The sequence below is a fragment of the Carcharhinus amblyrhynchos genome, chromosome 1 (genome assembly GCF_965287045.1).
Source record: "Carcharhinus amblyrhynchos chromosome 1, sCarAmb.v2.hapA, whole genome shotgun sequence".
Taxonomy (NCBI): domain Eukaryota; kingdom Metazoa; phylum Chordata; class Chondrichthyes; order Carcharhiniformes; family Carcharhinidae; genus Carcharhinus; species Carcharhinus amblyrhynchos.
Genome location: NC_137324.1, coordinates 34,042,524 through 34,056,253, shown reverse-complemented (window position 1 = coordinate 34,056,253; position 13,730 = coordinate 34,042,524). Strand labels below are relative to the sequence as shown.

At 42.3% G+C, this 13,730-nt stretch overlaps 1 protein-coding gene across 1 annotated transcript in view; it reads left to right on the top strand.

Annotated features, from left to right (window-relative positions):
- setbp1 (SET binding protein 1) overlaps positions 1-13,730 on the top strand; it is a 294,120-nt gene that overhangs the window by 211,047 nt on the left and 69,343 nt on the right. The gene's annotated exons all lie outside the window — the stretch shown is intronic.

Sequence of the window (13,730 nt, the reverse complement as noted above, 5' to 3'; positions counted from 1 at the left end):
CTTTTGTTTTGATTTGCATCTCATTAAAGACATGGTAAATAATGAGTTTATAATGGCATGTGGTGGACTTGGAGCAGATGTATAGTAAGTTAGCAGCATGTGGTATTTGAGAAGTGATAGATACATTTTTTTAAACCACTGTTCCTAGCTTGGCAAAGGAATATGACCCTCATAGCACTGCTTTTCCAAACATCCCTTAGTGTTTTAAATTTATCTTCATGTCAAACAGAGTCGGTTGAGAGGTTGGTATTTGTGATAAGTTCCTTGTGGGGAAATTCTGATTTGTGGTCTTGCTTTTTCTTATTTGTGTACCTCTTGTATGTGAATCACAAGAAATTAGAGTGCAGACGTAACTAATAATTAGGAACATAATTAGATTGTTGGCCTTTATTGCAAAACGGATGGAGCATAAAAGGAAGGAAATCTTGCTACAACTGTACAGGACACGAGTGAGACAATTGTGTACAGTTTGGTTACCTTACTTAAAGAGGGACATGCTTGCATTGGAAGTTCTTCAGAGAAAGTACTGTAGGGATGAGGGGTTTGTCTTATTGTGGTGATGATGGTGCAGTTGACATGGGTTTTTTTTGTGGTTTAAAGAATTCAGTTATATACTACAGGTATGTCAGGAGGGAATGCATCTCAGATGCTGGGAGAATGGGATAATTACTCACTTTAGCCTTGCGAGTAGTTACGTTAACTAGAGTTAATGGACTTATGTTTATTTAAGTTCCCCAGGGATTTCTGATTAGAGTGATTGACAGGCCATGTGTTTTTTTTATTTGATCATGGGATGTGGGCATCGCTGGCTGTTTGAGCATTTATTGTCCCTCCCTGAATACCCTTGAATTGAATGGCTTGCTAGGCCATTTCCAGGGGCATTTAAGAGTCAACCACATTACTGTGGGTCTGGAATTGCATGTAGGCCAGCCCAGGTAAGGACAGCAGATTTTTTTCCCGAAATGACGCTAGTGAACCAGATGGGTTTTTAATGACAATTGATTGGTTTCATGGATTCTTAATTCCAAATTTTTATTCTCATTGAATTCAAATTTTGCCATCTACCATGTTGGGATTCAAACCCGGGTCCGCAAAGCTTTACCCTGAGCCTCTGGATTACTCGCCCAGTGCCAGTATCATGCTATCTTTGCCTCCCCATGTGGTTAATGTGCAGTTCTGGGTCTGTAGCAGAAGAAGACTTTTGCCAGAAGCAGCTGAAGCCTTGTTGAAGTTAGGAGGATTTTGCAGGCTTCTGGAACTGCATCTCTCTTTGAAATGTTCAGGACTGTTAACAAATGTTTAAGCAAGTACGTCTGAGTTTGCTAACTGTGTTTATTTAAAAGTAGATTTGATCCAGTTATGAATGGGGCTTAGTTGGAGCTGGAACATAAAATAAAAAGTAAAGTTGCCTTCTTTCATTTATAAATATAGTTCAACTGTTAATAGGTGGGCTACTTTATTTGTTAAAGGCATATTTAAACTGTGTTATTAAATAAAATTCATTCCACTATAAAAGATCCAAAAGCCACCTATTCGACCCCCGACTCTGCTACACCATTCTGTGAAGTTACTGAATTTCTGAAGAGATCTGGTTTTGAAAACAGAAAATGCTTGAAAAGCTCTGCACCGTGGGAAATTCTGCAAACCACGCAAAGTGTTGCGCTCCATGCCACCTGCTGCTGACCAGAAGAGTGAGATGAATAGAAAGTGCCGATGATCTCCCTTATCCAAGAGGGGACAGAAAAGTCTGAGATGGTGCAGTTATCTCCAGCTCTAGCTGCTACAGTGTGGTCTTTGCTTTGTTGTGAGGTCAGAATTCCTACAGCACAGAAGGAGGCCATTCAGCCCATTGAGTCTGCACTGATCCCACTGAAAGAACACTCCACTCAGGCCCAATTCCCCCACCCCATCCCTGCAATCCCGCACATTGATCATGGCAAATCCATCTAACCTGCACATCTTTGAAGTGAGGGAGGAATCCGGAGCACCTGGAGGAAACCCAGGCAGACATGGGGAGAACGTGCAAACTCCACACAGACAATCACCCAAGGCCGTAATTGAACCCGAGCCCCTCACACTGTGAGGCAACTAACCGCTGTGCCACTTTACATTTGTGACTGCAGACAGTGACAGATTTCTGTAAGAATGAAAGCACCGGTGTTGAATATGTTCTGGTTGTGGTAGGATGGATATAACCTCTTGCTTAAAGCCCTTCCCCTTCTCTTCTTTCTCCCATTTCTTGTAGCTTGCCCTCTGCTCGTTCTCACCTTCACCTTGTTTTCCAAAGGGAATGTTACTGTGGTCTGAGAACAAGTGAATTGTGCAGAAACCTTCAAGCCAGCACCTTCTCCTCCAGAAATTGTCACATCATCCCCAATAGACTTTTCAACTTCAATCAACAGAGCACCAAATGTTTGTACAAGCATAGCAACCACTAGTTAAAATCAGTCAACAACTGCTCTGAAATTAGTGAGGATTCTTTTAAATGACATTGGTGGGGGCGGGTGTCCTTCCTGCTGCTGAGTACATGTTCACTCATGCACGATTAAGAGAGGGCATTAGCTGTAGCCTTAAGCTCCAAAATGACAACACTGATGTCTCATGTCATGCATACTTTGCATACTTGTAGTGAATGCCATCTGTGTGCGTGCTGGCACGCTCAACAATATGGCCAGGACCAGGGTTTGGATTGGATTTTCCTGTGTTGGGGAAGTAGTTAAAAGTTGTCAAGGGCTCTGGTGATAAGTAACTCCGGTGATATTATGGGATAGGATCTGGCAGTGGAATTCTTGATGTAAGTTGGATCTCAGGATAGAAGACCGAGTTATGCAAAATGTATAATCTTGTTTTGTTTTATTCTGTTAAAGGTGAATGGGAATATCGTTGTACGATGATTGTGGGTGGAATTTTACGGTGCCATCACAGTAAGAAGGAGGGGGTATCAAATGGGGCAAGCCATTCAAAAATCCATTGACTTTGACAGGACCAGAAATTCTGCCCTATGAATTTTTCCCTCATTCTTACAACTCCCAGGTTAATTATTACAAAGAAATTTTAAATTGAATTTTCAAATCTATTTATATTTTTATGTGAAAATAATTTATAGCGCTTGAGGTTCGAACACATCAGCCGCCGCTTGGCCTGGCTTTTCTCGCATTAGATAGTGACATTTCCCTGTCATAAAATTTTCACTGCGGTTTGACATTTGAAAATGAAATCAGCCGGAGTTTGGGAAGCCCATCAAAGCGCAGGAGTGAAATGATGGCAGCTAATGGTTTATGGCCACTTGATGACTGTCTTGTGTGATCCCCAGGCAATGAATGTCAGAGTTTGATGGAAAGACAATTGTTATGAAATTGTGAAGGGGCGATGAGCAGTCATTGCTAGTATTTTTTTTGAGGAGATTAATGTCTTCTATTTTGCCATGGCATTGTCAACCTGATAGGCAGATAGTCTCACTGACTCCTGTATTAATAAAAGATTTGAAACTCTTTTATTCTCATTAATGACTGTCTTTGGTCTAAGTTAAAGAATCCTGTCTGTCCTGTATTCATGCCTATGTATCAGTCACCTTGCAAAGAACATTTTACGGTCAAAAACACCTTTTCAGCAGAAACCAGACTCACCAAAAGTCTTATTTTAACTATGGTCCATGGTCAGAATTATAAATTACAATATCCATGGTCAGAATATTTATTTTGCCTTGCTGATTGGCAATGCTAAATTGCCCCTTAGTGTCAGTGGGATTAGCAGGGTCAATACGTGGGGTTATGGGGATAGGGCCTGGGGTGGGATTGTTGTCCGTGTCACTCAATGAGCCGAATGGCCTCCTTCTTCACAGTAGGGATTCTATGATTCTATCAAAAGCATCAGTCGTGAAATGGGGTATGAGAGCTTCTCCGTGTCATCACGCTAACTTGCGATATTTAGGATGGTGGACGCGCATGGAAATAGGAAGCGTGCCCGCCAGCATTTAAAAGGCCAGTTAAGGCCATTGAAACTCCAATTCACTGTGATTTTGAAAGGCCTGTCCACTTTTACAGTTGGTACATGGGCCAAAAAGCCAAATGGCCTTCACATTCATAGAACATAGAACATTACAGTACAGTACAGGCCCTTCAGCCCTCAATGTCACGCCGACCTTGAAACCAATCTAAAGCCCAACTAACCTACACTATTCCAATATCATCCATATGTTTATCCAATGACCATTTAAATGCCTTTAATATTGGCGAATCTACTACTGTTGCAGGCAGGGCATTCCACGCCCTTACTACTCTCTGAGTAAAGAACCTACCTCTGACATCTGTCCTATATCTATCACCCCTCAATTGAAAGCTATGTTCCCTCATGCTAGCCATCTCCATCCGAGGGAAGAGGTTCACACTATCCACCCTATCTAATCCTCTGATCATCTTAGAGGAGAGCCGGTGGATGTGGTCTTTCTAGATTTTCAGAAGGCGTTTGACAAAGTACCTCACAAGAGGTTATTGCAGAAGGTCGAGGGACATGGAGTTGGGGGTAGGGTGTTAGCGTGGATAGAGGATTGGTTGTCAAATAGGAGGCAGAGAGTGGGGGTCAATGGGTGCTATTCGGATTGGCGGATGGTGACTAGTGGAGTGCCCCAGGGGTCGGTGCTGGGGCCTCAGCTTTTTAACCATTTATATAGATGATCTGGAGGAGGGAACCGAGTGTAGGGTGTCGAAATTTGCTGATGACACCAAGATTGGGGGAACGGCAAATTGTGCGGAGGGTGTGGAGAGTCTGCAGAAGGATCTAGATAGGCTGGGCGAATGGGCCAGGAAATGGCAAATGGAATTTAATGTTGGCAAGTGCGAGGTGGTCCACTTTGGTAGGAAGAATGGTAGGAAGGACTGTTACTTACGGGGCGAAAAACTGCAGCAGGCGACGGTGCAGAGGGACCTCGAGGTCCTTGTGCATGAGTCGCAAAAACCCAGCTTGCAGGTGCAGCAGGTGGTCAGGAAGGCAAATGGGATGCTGGCCTTCATAGCGAGGGGGATTGAATATAAAAGTAGGGAGGTCTTGCTGCAGCTGTATAGGGCATTGGTGAGGCCGCAGCTGGAGTACTGTGTGCAGTTTTGGGCGCCGCACCTGCGCAAGGATATTTTGGCCTTGGAGGGAGTGCAGAGGAGGTTTACTAGGCTGATACCGGAGTTGAGGGGGTTGAGCTATGAGGAGAGGCTGAATAAACTAGGCTTGTACTCGTTAGAGTTTAGAAGAATGAGGGGAGATCTCATTGAGACGTATAAGATGATGAATGGGGTGGATAGGATAGAGGTGGAGAGACTCTTCCCGCTCAAAAAAGACAGTAGGACTAGGGGGCACAGCCTCAAGATAAAGGGGGGGCGGTTTAGAACGGAGTTGAGGAGGAACTTCTTCACTCAAAGGGTGGTGAATCTCTGGAATTCTCTGCCCGTTGAAGTGGCGGAGGCTACCTCGCTAAATATTTTTAAGACGTGGGTTGATGGGTTTTTGATAAGAGAGGGGATTAAGGGTTATGGGGAGAGGGCGGGAAAGTGGAACTGAGCAGCGACAGATCAGCCATGATCTTATTGAATGGCGGGGCAGGCTCGAAGGGCTAGATGGCCTTCTCCTGCTCCTATTTCTTATGTTTCTTATTAAGTCACCTCTTAACCTTCTTCCCTCTAACGAAAACAGTCTCAAGTCTCTCAGCCTTTCCTCACAAGACCTTCCCACCGTACCAGGCAACATCCTGGTAAACCTCCTGTGCACCCTTTCCAATGCTTCCACATCCTTCCTATAATGCAGCGACCAGAACTGAACGCAATACTCCAAGTGCAGCCGCTCCAGAGTTTTGTACAGCTGCAACATGCTTTCATGGCTCCCAAACTCAATCCCTCTACCAATAAAAGCTAACACACCGTACGTCGTCTTAACAACCCTATCAAGCTGGATGCCAACTTTCAGGGATCTATATGCACATGGACACCAAGATATCCCTCTGTTCAACCACACTACGAAGTAACTTAACATTAGGCAGTACTTTGTATTCCTGTTACTGCTTCCAAAGTGAATCACTGAAATATTCTTCAATTATTCTACATCCAGGGCAGGATAACAGGTCCAAAAGATTTTGGAGAGGCTTGGAGTTAGGAGCGCTGATGGGAGTTGGTAGTGTGTCGATTACACAGCATTTCTGGAATACTTCTATTCATTTGCATAATTCTAGGAGGGTAAATCTTTGCACATGCTTTCTATAGAGAAGCCCCTTCATTGCTAAAAACTATGCAGGCATCAGGCCTGAGATAGGGATTGTGTATCTGATTGGAGAGATCTCCTCAGAAGAGGAAGAGTGGGCAAGAAGGAAGAGGAGGTCCTTTCTTGTCTACTGGACACTTGCCCTCCTCTAAGACCGCTGCCTTACTGCAAGCACTGGATCTGGCTCCACGTTCATAAGTCACCTGAAAGATCTGCTCCTCCACCAGACGCAGGATCAGCAGATTAAGAACACCAGAACCCATTTGTTCTCAATCCTATGCACCCTGATTCCTTTTCTTCTGTAAGGAGAAAAGTTATTTCATTCGTCCCCTTCCACATGCCAGAATATTCCATCCTCCCAATCCACACTAAAGATGCAAGTTCAGGTGCCCATCACAATGTGGGACTTCATCCTCATATAGATGCCATCCTGTCTACTCTCATGAAATCTACTTTAGCACAGGAAGATTTGCCACATTCAGTTCAGGATTTCACATGAGAGCTCTGAAAAGTACTATCACACACAAACACATCTCTCCATAACTACACGGGGAATCAATACTCACCCTGGCAGAGCACAGACCTTTTTTGTGCACTCCGTCCAATATTTCAGACTACATCATGGGCGCTGAGCAGAGTTGTCATCTCTGTCCATGCCCTCTTATTTAAGTGTGGTGGATCCTCTTGCCATCTTGCGGCAGCAATATCTCCCCAAGTATATTCCCAGCCTCTAGTTGAATTCACAGGCAGTCATCCAAAAGGGGGAGGCCCCGCTGACTCCGGCCACTTCCATTCCACCAAGTATGAGTTCCAGGTCCAGATTATTTGATTTATTATTGTCACATGTATTAGTATACAGTGAAAAGTATTGTTTCTTGCACGCTATACAGAGAAAGAGTACCGTACATAGAGAAGGAAATGAGAGAGAGCAGAATGTCGTGTTACAGTCATAGCTAGGGTGTAGAGAAAGGTCAACTTAATGCAATTAGATCCATTCAAAAGTAAGATGGCAACAGGGAAGAAGCTGTTCTTAAGTCGGTTGGCACGTGACCTCAGACTTTTGTATCTTTTCCCTGGTGGAAGAAGGTGAAAGAAATATGTCCAGGGTGCATGGGGCCCTTAATTATGCTGGCTGCTTTGCCGAGGCAGCGGGAAGTGTAGACAGAGTCAGTGGATGGGAAGCTGGTTTGCATGATGGATTGGGCTACATTCACGACCTTCTGTAGTTTCTTGCAGTCTTGGGCAGAGCAGGAACCATACCAACTGGAAAGAATGCTTTAAGAATGCAACCAGAAAGAATGAGCATGATATATCTATCCCAGCTAAGCTTCACAGTACAGGATATCAACACAGTAGTCTGTCTCTTGGAAAATCCCAACATCTCCCTGCAGCAAATCAAGAACAAATATCAGTCTTCAGGGAGCTCCTTTTAAACCCCCCGCCTCCCCCACCCACACCTACATTTATCCTGGCTCTCGCCCTCTTCCTAGTACAGCCCCCCTGCCTTTGTCATGAACAGGGTTTCTCATTGAATAAACCACTTGCCATCAGGGAAACCCACAAAAAGGGGTGCAGCATCAATGGGACCAAACGAACCCGCCAGCATGAACAGCCAGAAAATTCCAGCCGATGCGTTTGACTGGAAAATAGCTTCATAAGCTGGTGTTGATATTGCGTTATGCAGTGCCTTTAATTCCTCAGAAGATCCCAAAACATTTTGTAACCATTCCATTAATTATGGCATGTACTTGCATATTTTTCAGCAATTAATTGAAAGCTGGCTGACGCAGCTTTCTTTCTATGATCAAAGGGAATGGAATAATGGTTTATATCTGAGAGAAAAAGACCTTTGAAAAAGACAATTTGGCCTTTCTCCTAGTGCCTGTATTGGCACCCTCAGTGCTTAATGCACACTGAGTTGTACAGGTCAGCAAAAACCAGTATTCAATTCCAAATCTGTGCTGAGTAAGTTGGTCTCAGCCAGGGTGATTATATCATTGATTTTCGTACCCCTAACTGAGGAAGGTAAAAGTCAGCCAAGGTTTTCAGTCCTCTTCACTATTCAGTGACCCCTGTGGAAAGTGCATGTGTGGATGTTAAATGGGGGCATAATTTGATTTGAGTTCAATACTCCCCAAAGTAAATACGTTCCTATTGATCCCTACCAAGTGGCACTGTAGCACAGTGGTTAGCACTGCTGCTTCACAGCTCCAGGGTCCTGGGTTTGATTCCTGGCTTGGGTCACTGTCTGTGTGGAGTTTGCACATTCTCCTCGTGTCTGTGTGGGTTTGCTCCCGTTTCCTCCCATAGTCCAAAGATGTGTGGGTTAGGTTGATTGGCCATGCTAAGAAATTGCCCCTTAGTGTCCAGGGATGCATAGGTTAGAGGGATTAGTGGGTATAATATATAGGGATATGAGGGTAGGGCCTGGGTGGGATTGTGTTCAGTGCAAACTCGATGGGCCGAAGGGCCTCTTTCTGCACTGTAGGGTTCTATGATTCTATCCATGCAGTTCAAGATTTACTGAATAGCACACGCACACACTGTAGAGTGACTAGTATAGAATTTTCCTGCAGCATGACTTAAGGAAAGGAAGATCAAATAATAAAGGAAGGAGAAACTAAATTTTAAAAAGTACTAGGTATTCATGAAAGTCACCCCTGAGTTGTATTTAGAGTCCCATTAAACTATTGTATAAATTAAATCTTTGTGATAGGCTGTGACTTAAACACCAGACATGATTTCACTGAATTTGGTGGCTATCCATTAGTTAAAATGTTGTTGGTATATTTTTTGTATTGATCTGAACAGTTCACAGGATATTGTGGCTTTTATTCTAGTTCAGTATGTTAGAGGGAGCCTTTTATTGACATTTTCAAATGTAGAACTATCTGATACAGTATCAGATAGAAGATGATAAATCTTTATGTATTTCTTCAGTCAGATTAACCTGATATACTGAGAGGTACATGGCATGCATCACAATATCAAAAGATATTGCTGTCATTAGAGATGCTATCTGGAATATAAATAATATAGTTATGTCAGAGGATTGTAATCTAATCGTAATCTAAACAGAGGACAGTAATCTAATCTCAGGGTTCAGCTGACAAGCAAACCCCAAGCTTTGTCCTCGCACCTTACAATGTCATGTGAATAATTGGTGCCGATGCCTACATTGTGATTCAACAGATATTCTGCCTGTAATTACATTTATTTTCCAGAAATTGATTGTAAGCGCTACTCTCAAAGTTATAACCCCCAGTTACAGAATATGGCTGCTCTACACTTTCGTCCCTCAACCTTTCCTCAAATATGCTTTTCATCACTTTCCAGATTGAATGGATGGAATTTTCCAGCCCCGTCTGCCAATGGGATTTTCCATTCCTGCCAAAGACAATGGACTTTTCTAAGACTCATCACAATTTACAGCCCTGCCTCCACCACAACCGAGCCATTCCACCCCATGTGTTGAAATTAAATGCACCTTCTATGTCAGGTAGAAAACACAATTGAGAACCAGGCTGAATATGGAAGCTCCAGGGGGAGGTAAAGAAGCAAGTAAGCAAAGCAGAGAGGAAGTGTGAAAAGAGACTGGAAACGAACATGAAAGGGAATCCTAAAGTCTTCTACATGCATAAAAATAATAAAATGGTGGTAAAAGGAGGGATAGGCTCAATTAGGGACACAAAAGGGAGTTTTATGCATGGGGGCAGAAAGTACTAAATTAATACTTTGCATCAGTCTTTAGCAGCAAAGAAGATGCTACCCAGGCCACTGTGAAAGAGAAGGGAATTCTGTCACTTACAGGGAGGTCACTCAAATTGATAAGGAAATGATAATGGATAGGCTGTCTGTACTTGAAGTTGACTAGGCATTAGGCTGGATGAGATGCACCCAAGGATACTGAGAAGACTGGAAATTACAGAGATACTGACCATAATTTTTAGACTCAGAGATGGTGCCAGAGGACTGGAGAATTGCAAGTATCTTATTCTTGCTCAAAGAAAGATTCAAGGATAAACCCAACAACTATAGACCAGCCAGTTTAACTTCAGTGGTAGGGAAACCTCTGGACACTATCATTCAGGGTAGAATTATTAGTCACAAGGACAAATGTGGGCTAAATAAAGGAGAGCCAGCATGGGTTCCATAAGGAAAAAATACATTTCACAAAACAGCTGGAGATTCTGAAAAGGTAACAGAAAAGGTTGATGAGGGCAATGTTGCTGATGTGTTGTACTTGGACTTTCAAAAGGCATTTGATAGAACACTGCACCACAGACCTGTGAGAAAAGTTATAGCTTACAGAATATGAGGGACAATAACATGGATGCAAAATTGGCTGAATGTCAGGAAACACAGTGTAGTGGCTAATAGATGCATCTCAGGCTGGAGGGAAGTTTGTAGTGGAGTTCCCCAGAGGTCAGTGTTGGGACAAGTGCTTTACCTGATGTATATTAATGATTTAGTCATTGTTACACAGGAACCAATTCCAAAATGTGAAAATTATACAAAATTTTGAAACACTAAGTTTGAGAAAGATAGTATAGAACCTCAAAAGCTGGACAGGTGGCAGATGAAGTTCACTGCAGAGAAATGTGAAATAATACATTTTGTGAGGAAGAAAATGGAGATACTGTATAAAACAAAGGGCACAACTCTAATGGGGGTGCAGGAGCATAAGGGTACATATGTGCATAAGTCATTAAAGATGGCTGGATATATTGAGAGAGCAGTTAATAAAGTATACAGTATCCCAGGCTTTGTTCATTGTTCTACAGAGTACAAGAGCAAAAGTGCACAAGAGATTTATCAGAATGGTTTCAGGGTTGAGATTCAGTTATGAAGATAGATTGGAGAAATGACAGTTTTAGTATTTGACTAATAGCCTCTCAGTGTTGTCATGAATTACAACTCATACCTTTTCCAGGTGTGCCAAAGTGGTTTCCAAACAAAAGCTTTACAGCAATCAAACTGACAAGAAATGAATTGTATGTAAATGTGACATATTTTTGGAAACAATGCTGCCTAGATGAATGAAACAAAGAATGCAACACAGAAACAGGCCATTTGATCTAATCAGCCCAAACGGGCATTTATGCCTCCCATTTTTCCTGATCAAGCTCTATCAGCTCTATCCCTCTACTCCCTCATGTGTTTATCTAGCTTCCCTTCAATGCATCTATACCTGAAAGAACCCCCCCTTCAATGCATCTATACTATTTCCCTCATCTATTCCCTGCTGTTGGGAGTTCCACATCCTCACCACTCTCTAGGCAAAGTGGACTTTTGAATTCCCTCTATGTTTTTTTTTGGTGACTAGTATTGATGACTTCTAGTTTTGCTGTCCTCCACAGATGGAAATCATAAGATCCATAAGAACTGGAACAGGAATAGGCAACTTAGCCCCTCAAGCCTGCTGCACCATTTAATATGATCATGGCTGATCTCATCTTGGCCTCACCTCCACTTTCCTGCATATTCACCATAGCCCTTCAAACTCCCTCTGCATATACTCATCAAAACCTTTCATATTTCTATTAGATTATTCCCCTATCTTCTGTTTTCAAAACAGGAGATTCAGGTTGTTCTTCCCTTCGACATGTACAACATTGCATCATTGTAAAACTATCTGAACCAATAAATAACAAACCTGTATGCCATTTTGTTTACAAATATCCACATCCAGATATCCAGTGTATGAGACCTGTGAATCAGTCACTCCCTTAGGTTAAACATTTGATTATCACAGAGTTGACGCAGCGTTGAAGAAGGTTATTCGGTCCATCAGGTCTGCACTGACTCACCGAATGAACATTTTACCTAGTGACATTCCCCTACCTTCTCCCCGTAACTCTGCAGATTGTTTCTTTTCAAATAATCATCTAATTCCCTCTTGAATTCCTTGATTGAATCTGCCTCCAACACACAGTCTTGCAGTGCATTCCGTATCCTAGCCACTTGCTGAATGAAAATGTTCTTTCTCACATCAGTTCTGCTTCTTTTGCTAAGTTCTGTGCCATCTCATTCTCAATTCTTTCATGAGTGAGATTGGATGTTGCAAGATTCTAAATAATAATATTGAAATTTGTGCATATTAAAATTCATGCTTGAAAGTGAACTCAAAGTTAAACTCTACCAGATAAAGGTGATAAAATGGTAAGAGATTACCACTTTATAAAGGAGTGAATGATGCCAAGTAGCCTATAATCTTCTCTTCCTGTCAGACATTTGTATTTTTATTTGTATGTGTTATGTGTCCTTAGTGAATGGAGAAAATTCCAAGTAAAGTTGCCAATCATAAAAGCTTCAGTGGCAGATGATGGCTTTCTATTTCCTAGCTAGCCATATAAAGCTGTCATCAGTGAAGGCAGCACCACAGAGCCCATTTCCTGATCTTTGCAATGTGGCCTTTACTGAAGATACATTATTCAAACAGACGTGACAATGTTCAAAATGACCAATGACAGTTGTACATACAGAATTCTTTTTTCCTATGATATTGTATACAGTAATTTAGTATAGTGCAAGCACAAATTTAAAAGGAGAGCAAAATGAGCAGTATTAATAACCTATTTAAGAATGCTGATTTTGGGAGCTGCAAATCTTTACCCCAAACCAACTCCAGAAGAGTTTTTGTTTGTTCATAGGCAACATCTAAACAATCTTGATAAAGTAGCAAATCCACGGTTCCCCCAAGTACAGCCAGGAACTCAGGTTTTGTAGAACGCTATTTGCCATGCTTATTGCCAGAGTGATTTCCATGATTAAAATTACCACCATGTCCTTACTCATGAGAGGCTTGACAGACTTTTGCAAAGCTGTTTACAAATTGTCTGAGAAAAGATAGGGATAAAGCAAGGAACTACAGACCAGTGAGCCTCACGTCAGCAGTAGGGAAACTACTGGGGCAACTTCTGAAGGAGAGCATCTACCTCCACTTGGTGAGGGAAGGTTTCATCGGAGATAGCATGGCTTCTTCAGAGAGAAGTCATGCCTATTAAATTTGACTGAATTTTTTGAGGTCACCAGGCGTGCAGATGAGGGTGGTACAGTCGATGTAGGTTATATGGATTTCAGCCAAGCAAGGTCTCACCTGGGAGACTTGTAAAGAAGGTAAATTCACGTAGGTTAACGGGTAATTTGATAAAGCAGATTCAAAATTGGCTCCGTTGTAGGAGACAGAAGGTGATGACAGAAGCTTTCATAAGTGACTGGAAGCCAGTGTCCAGTGGGATGCCAGAAAGATCTGTGTTGAGCCCCCTATTATTTGTTATTTATATAAATGACATTGATGACTATTTGGGGGTAAGATTAGTAAGTTTGCAGATGGCACGGTGGTTAAAAGTGGGACGGAGTGTCTTGGACTACAAGAAGATATAGATGGAATGGTAAAATGGGCAGATAAGTGGTAGATGGAGTTTAGCCCTGAAATGTATGAGGTGATACATTTTAGGAGTAATTTGACAAGAAAGTACTCAATGAAT